Source organism: Diabrotica virgifera, chromosome 9, assembly GCF_917563875.1.
Source record: "Diabrotica virgifera virgifera chromosome 9, PGI_DIABVI_V3a".
Classification (NCBI taxonomy): domain Eukaryota; kingdom Metazoa; phylum Arthropoda; class Insecta; order Coleoptera; family Chrysomelidae; genus Diabrotica; species Diabrotica virgifera.
Genome location: NC_065451.1, coordinates 120,865,744 through 120,873,968, shown reverse-complemented (window position 1 = coordinate 120,873,968; position 8,225 = coordinate 120,865,744).

The window sequence follows — 8,225 nt, the reverse complement described above, 5'->3', positions numbered from 1 at the left end:
AAGAAGAAGATTTTTGTTTAATAGTACACGATGAAGAAAGTACTAGGTATAAAGAAAATGAAGAAATATGTAGTTATTGTGAAGTACCAGACAAGAAGAAGAATAAGAAAAAGAGATAATTTCTAATAGAAGAATATTAAAAATTGGAGAACATCACAAGATTTGTCTTAAGGGTCTAGTAAAGAAGTAGAATTAACAAGTAAGTTCAAATGAAGGAGTTGTATTTTTTTTTAAACCTCTGAAATTAAAGTAAAGTATAAAATACAATTTCTGAGTATAGATTTTCGCGAGTCATAAGGAAAGAAATAACTAAGAATAGACGATGTTTGATAATTAGTGAAATAAATTGTATATATTTGTAAATTTTGTTTATATATTTTTTTTGTAAAAATTTGTATAAATCTATACATATAACGTAGTCAGTTGATGATGATAATAAGAATATTTAATGATAAAATTGTGGCTTATTTCCCATAAAAAATACGTAATTATAAAAATGCCACAAGGAAATAGCTTCAGAACAACGATAATAAGAAAATTTTCTTCTCTTCGGGGAGGAAAAAGGAAGCACGGTACATGGCTCAGAAAATTTTCTTTTCTAAGGGGGATGATATAATGGGATTTATCTCATTATTTAGATATTTTAGAAATCCTTAAATTACCTTAAAGTATTCGTTAGATGTTTATTTATAAAACAATAAATATTACGCATATTTGTTATAATAATTGCAAAGTAGAACACCTTAGTTAAAGTCCACGTTTTGCTTACTCAACAAGGTTGTGATTATTCATTTTGACACACTAACGAGAATATATACAAACATATTTACAAAACGAAGTATTTGATAAATATGGGAACACGATCAGATTTGAGTGATTAGTGAGTGAGTCGAATTAGTTAGTTAGGTTTGAGAGGTTGCTGCCGTTAGAGCAGAATAATGTCACCTATCAACTGAATACATTTATACGGTATTAGTTTAACCAAATAAAGAAGTTATGAGTACATAGTGCCTTCCTGTTAAACAAACCCCATTCCAGTAAAGTAAATAACCAGTTACCACCATATCGTACACCAATCGTACATTTGATATTTATTTTGAAATTTACTGATTGCATATTTGATATTTGTGGCGAAAATTTACTAAATTTGGGGAGAAATATTTGTCGTGTTCTGCAACTTATAGAGTGTTGTAAAATTTCACATTTGGCGGGGACAAAGAAAACAGTAACGAAAAGAAACAACATGTCGACCACAAGGAGGCAAAGCAAAATGCAAGAAAACAGAGAAGAGGAAAAAATTGTTGAAGAAGGATTGGATAATGAAGGAGATACAACGATTATGGAGAGAAAAGAACAGGAATTAACAGGAATAGAGAAACTATTGCAACTGATGCAACTCCAGTCACAACAAATGGATAGAAATCAACAGGAAACAAAAAGGACAATGCAAGAAAATCAACAGGAATCAAAACGAGCCATGGAAGAAACACAAAGAGAAATATCACAGAGAATAGAACAGAAATTGGAAGAGAATGATGGCAAATTGAAAAAGCGTTTGGAAAAATATGAAAATGAAATGAAAGCCTGTTTAGAAAAAGTTAGAGAAGAAACAGAAAGGAAACTGGAGATGCGACGAGAAGAAATAGAAACTAAAATGAAGGATATTAAGAATGTGCAGAAGATGGAATTAGAACAGTTAGAAAGCAAATTTGAAAATGCAATACAAGAAGACAGGCGAGAAATAGAAGAAAAATTTAAGCAAAACGAAAAACAAATTGCGGAACTCAAGAATCAACAGAATTGTGGAGAAAGAAGGGAAATGATTATCCATGGTACAAGCGACGCGAAAATACAATTTGGCGGGGATATTAGAAAAACACACCCAGTACCATTTGTTAAAAATTTGAGAACCAAATTGCAACATATTAGATATTTTGACGACTGCAAAGAAACAATTAGAAACCATCTGAAAGAAGGAGCAGCGTTATGGTATGAAAGTAAAGAAGATGAGTTTGAAAATTGGACAGATTTCGAAAATAAATTTCTCAACTATTTCTGGGGGAAAGTTAAACAGAGGGAAATCAACCAAGAGCTACAGAATGGAAGATATCACGAGAAAATGGGAATATCGGAGGAAAGATATGCTTTGCAGATATATAACAATTCCAAATATCTAGACTACAAATACTCTACCGAACAACTGGTAGAAATGATAAGCAGACATTTCGAAGAAACGCTGGAGGACCACGTGATTTTGAGAAACTATCAAGATATTGATAGTTTGTGCCAATTCCTTCAAGTAAGGGAAGCAAAACGAAGAGAAATGCGAAACAGAAGACAACATGAACAATATAATGGACCGGCAAGAAGGTATCAATCAAATTATGACCAGAGAAACCGACATGCCCAATCAACAAACGAAGATAGGCCGAGAGAATACCAAAATTACAATAGACAACAAAATTATGATAACAGGAATCACGCAAAAAATAGAACATATGAAAATCACAACAGAAACAGAGATGCACAAAATCCTCCGACTAGGAATACGAACGAACAAAGGGACGGTAGAAACAATCAGAATTTCCAACGACAAAATAGAAGGGAGATGAATCATGTAACAATAGAAAACGAGGAAGAAGATATATGCAATGAATCCAGACAGGATTTTCAATAAAGCATCCACTGAACAAACATAAACAACTCTCCGGTATATTTTGTCATCCGAGAGAGTTTATACAGTTGGCGGGAAATGAAAGACAAAGTTCTAATTCCAATTTAATATTCTTAGATGCATTTATAAAACATAAAGCGATTAAAATTTTGATTGATTCTGGATCGGAGATATCGTTAATCAATAAGAAACTAGTAAAAGAATTAAATTTGGACAGATTTGTGTACAAAATTCCTAGGGTTGTTTTAGTGGGTGCAAACAACAAAAAATTGACGACAGTAAATGAAGGTTTGGGAGTGCGGATCAGAGTGGGAGACAAATACTATATTATGCAATGTGTGGTGATCGAAGATTTAAACCATGATATGATAGCGGGAATTGATGAATTGAGTGAAAAACACATCACCATAAATTTTTCGGAGAATAAACTGGAAATCAGAGCAGAACCAGACAACATAGAAGAAGAAACGGAAATAGAGAGGAAAATAATTGTTGAAAAGATAAATGAACAGGAAAAACATAAAGAAATCAATATGACTGTAGAGGAAAAACCGAAAGTACAAGAAAAAAATCAACCAGAAAAAAAAAAGAAGGAAGAAAAAGAAGAAGAGTTCAAAAAGAAAGAAGGAAAACACGGTGGATACAAGAGAAAGACAGGAAATCGAAGATACGGAAGAATTGTCGGCAATCGACGATAAAACAGAAAGGAAGCAGGAAGAAAAGGAAGTTCTCATAAGAGAAATGAAAGCAGTAGAAACATGGTGCTCGGGATACCAAATGGAAATTGAAGATAAAAAAAAAACAGAAGAAGAAATAAAGGATGAGGACAGAGAAGAAATGGCAATAATGGACGAGAATCCAGAATTTTATGAAGAAATATTATGGACAGTGAACACATGCGAACAAAATGAGGATGAAAGAAAATTAAAATGTGGAGAAAACATGGAAAAGGAAGTAGAGAAGATTCTAGAAAATTATGGAGATTTGATTAATGAAGAAAGCCGAGTGGCTAAAAATTATGAACATTCTTTTAAAGTTAAAAACTTAGAAAATTTTAAATCCAAGACATATCCAATCCCGTATAAATACAGGCAAAGCGTCGGACAGGAAATTGAAAAAATGATCGAAGACAAGGTGATAGAAAGATGTGACTCTCCATATATCAACCCGATAGTATGCGTTAAAAAATCGAGTGGTGATTTGCGATTATGTTCAGATGCAAGAAACATTAATTCACACACAATCGCGCAATACGAAGCGCCTTTGAACATCGAAGCCATATTTGGACGAATCACAGGGTCACACATTTTTTCCAAAATCGATTTGAAACATAGTTTTTGGTTAATACCTTTGGCAGAGAAATGTCGAAATTATACCGCTTTTTCGATCGACGGAGTGGTATACCGATTTAGGGTGGTACCATTTGGCCTACAGAGTGCATGCGCTGCTTTGGTTCGCGCATTGAACACAATCTTAAATAGGCATGAAGAATTTGTTGTACATTACATAGATGATTTATTAATTTTCTCACCGGATATAACAAGCCATCTACGACATATTCACACTGTGCTAGAAGAACTGGATCAAGCGGGATTGAAATTAAATATTCAAAAGTGTCAGTTTTTCCAAAAGGAAATACTGTATTTAGGATTCAAATTAGACACAAAAGGGATTAGTCTTGCAGAAGATAGAATCGAAATTATAAATAACTACGCTAGGCCAACCAATTTAAAAACATTGCGGGGATTTTTGGGAATGGTAAACTATTTCAAAAAACTAATACCAGACATCAGCACAAAAGAAATACCGTTGATAGCATTACTTAAGAAAAATGTTAGGTGGAAATGGGGAACGGAACAAGAAATGGCTTTCAAAAATTTAAAAGGAGCTTTCTCCACAGCTGTAAGAGTACACCACCCAAGATATGATCAACCTTTCATTCTCCGGACCGATGCTTCCATAACAAAATTCGCAGGGGTGTTATCACAGATCCAAGACGATGTAGAGGTGCCAATCTGTTTTGTCTCCCGTGTAACCAAAACATATGAGAGAAAGTACAGCGTTACTGAATTAGAGTTCGCCAGTGTGTTATTTTGTGTAAATAAATTACGGTTTTACCTACTAGGGGCAAAATTCACCGTTGAAACAGACCATGCAGCTTTGGTACATATAATGAAAAATAGGCTGGTAAATAATAGAATTCATAGGGGCATTCTTTTACTTCAAGAGTATGATTTTGAATTTAAATATATCAAAGGAACTGACAATATCTTGGCTGATGCGTTGACGAGAGATGAACAATTCCGCAAAGAGGACCACAAAACTCTCCACGTTGGCATGAACATAATGAGAGAAGAAGCAGGCTTATTTTCTTTGGCTCAGATCAGGGAAAATCAGGAACAACTGGATGAAAGAGAAAAGCAAAGGGCCGAACAAGAAGATAACTTATATTTTAAGAGGGTCGATGGTAAAGAACTATATGTAATCACGGAACAGATGGCAAAAGAAGTTTTAGCAAAATTACACTGTGACAACGGACACATTGGAAGCAGGAAGGTGTGGCTTATGTTCAGGGAGAACTACATTTGTCGACAGGACTATACAATAGCCAAAGAGATGACTCGAAATTGCGAGACATGCCAAAAGTGTAAAAGTAAGAATTTCAAAAACGAAAACATCACAAAAAACGTCATAGCTCGGAAGAAACTGGATATTGTCGCCATTGATATGTTGAGCGATTTAATAACAACAACACAGAGGAATAAACACATATTAGTTATGGTGGATGTTTTCTCAAAGTATTTAAAACTGTACCCATGTAGAACCACGAAAGGAGCTGAAATACTTCGGAAGATAGACGATTTTATCGAAACAGTGGGAAGACCAGACAATATTTTGTTGGACAATGCGACATACTTTAGGAATGACCGTTTTAAAGGGGAATTAAGAGAGAGAGGCATAAATACAAAATTTGTAAGCATCCGACATCCACAGAGCAACCCATCAGAGCGTTTTATACAAGAAGTCACAAAATTTCTAAGAATTGCTGCGGAAGAACATCATCGACATTGGGACAGAAAAGTGTTTGAAATAGAGACGTATTTGAACTGTGCACCAAATACGGTTACCAAGGAGACGCCTTTATATGTAATGAAAGGAACAATGCCTACGAGACCGTGGGAAGACACCGCCCCCAGACAATACGAAGAAGTGATCGAGGTGGTTCAACGAAGATTGAGACGAAGTGGAGAGAAATATCTCCAAAGGCAAGAGAGGACCCGAAGAAGAAGGCCGGTTACATTCCAGAAAGGGGATAAAGTTTTAGTGAGGGCACTGAGGGTGTCCAATTTACAAAATGGTATTTGTGCTAAATTGATGCCGGTATTTGAAGGTCCATATAGGGTCAATACGGAAAATGGGGTAAATAGTTATGAATTAGCGCATATAGAGACAGGCAAGATACGGGGTATTTTTAACATTCACGACATTTATAAGTATCATGAGTAGAGTTTGGTAACATAATGGAATAATTTGATCCTAAAAAAAAACTTGTGTCATTTAAATAAATAACAGAATTTTTTCGGCAAATCAAATGGCGGGGAGTTGTTAAGATATGTAAAATTTGAATTAATATGGTTTCGATCTTAATATTTTAGAAAAGTTAAAACATATAATAAAAATATACCAAAATTCATTTCGAAGAAATGAAAGTCAATTATCTTTGGATGGCCGTAGGTAAACAAAATTTAAATAGGGATTAAGTATTTTCTTTGTACAGTTAGTATGATAAGAAAGTGGTTATGTGTTTGGACAATGAGACCGGGTTTCCCAAATGGACTTTTGCGGCGAGGGAATAATTGTATTTAGAAATTTAAATGAATGTAATCTTTGTTTAGATATTAAGAAAGGAAAAAAAAAACCGATTGGCATGTAATTAGTTTTAGGAAATTTCTAATGGTAGGGAAAATTGGTGTTTGTTATCTGAAAGGTAGATGGGGATAAAATTGAGGAACTCGGATTGGTGAAGAAGGAAAAAGGAGGGGCTAGGTATGAAGAATGGGAGTTTAGCGAAATGTTAGAGGGTGGAAGAAGAGTCAGTTGTTAAATGATCGTTAAGTCGACTAGTGGTGATCTCTAAGAGTCTCCTGAAGTAGTAAGGCAGATAAGTGAATAGTTGTGAGTTTGTTGAAATAAGTGTCCTGACGGAAGCTCATCACGTAAAGCATTGTAAGTTATATTGTTCTACTTATATTCCAAGAGTCACCGTTGCATGCCGGAACGAGAAATAGATTCAGTTTATCGAGAGGAGAAAAGGCTAGCATTGTTTTTTGAAAGATACGTGCATCTGTAGGGGGTCATTAATGACAATAGGCTTGCAATAATTTGTTGCGAGATTGCTGACTACATAGGGGGCTGCTAAGAGTAAATTGTAGGCGACCAGAGACAAGAATTTGGACAACTCATCATCCGAGAGACAGTTTTATTTTTTTTGTAGAATTATTCATAACGCAAATTTCAATAAGTACTTTAGATAGTGGTAGGGTTATTTCAATAATCAGAATAGGAGATATTATTTTTAGAGGATATTTTGAGGGTGAATTTATTTCAATAGATGCTTTTGTACCATATATGTGTTTTATTCCGTTAATCTTTGACCTTATTTATCATATCGACCGTTAAGTACCAATACCTTCTATCTAACGACAAGTAAATTTTACAGGAGAAGCAAAAAACTTATTTAATTTTGCTCTGCCAATCAGAATAATTTAATATATGGACTTTCTACTTTTTTATGTATAAGATTATCGTACCTCACATATTTGATTTTGAAAGAGCTTTTGAAAAAGACAGTTTGTCAGTTAGGAGGTATTGTTTTTCTCTGTTACTTGAAATATATGTGTTTAATGGAAGATAGGAGGTCTTAAATGTAATTAAAAAATGAATTAAACTCAAAAAACTTTATTATTATTATTAATGATATCAACACATTAAGACTTCTGAGATAGTGAGTCATAGAATGTATGACAGTCTTGCGGTAACACAGTTTTCAATTGTTGTAAATGAGAGTACTTCGTAGAACTAATAGGTAGCACTTTGTCATGCAAGGGAGTATAAATCGGTTCAGGAATAATTTTAGGTCTTATGGGCAACTCACTCCACTCATCATCAAAGTTTAGTTTATATTGTATTTTTCCATCTATGGTATACAGTAAAGCCCTCAGATCTGTTACAACAGGATCTCCTACTTTACGACCTGGCCTAATGGAAGTGTATCGCCATGTGTCCTCATTTGCGTAATTTTTAAAAAATTGATAGTCAACCAATTTCACTTCATACGGAAATGGCTTACTTCTTGCTTCCTTAGTAGCAGAAGCATAATCGCTCGGAAGATGAATCTCACGATGCTTCAATTTAGTCTCGATAGCGCTGTGGACCGAGTCACACTCCATTTGAGTGTGACCCGGTTCTAAAAACTTTTGGGTTATAACTATCTGATATTTTACAGAAAAGGCAGATAATGCGTTAGACAAAATGTTATTCCGATTTTGGT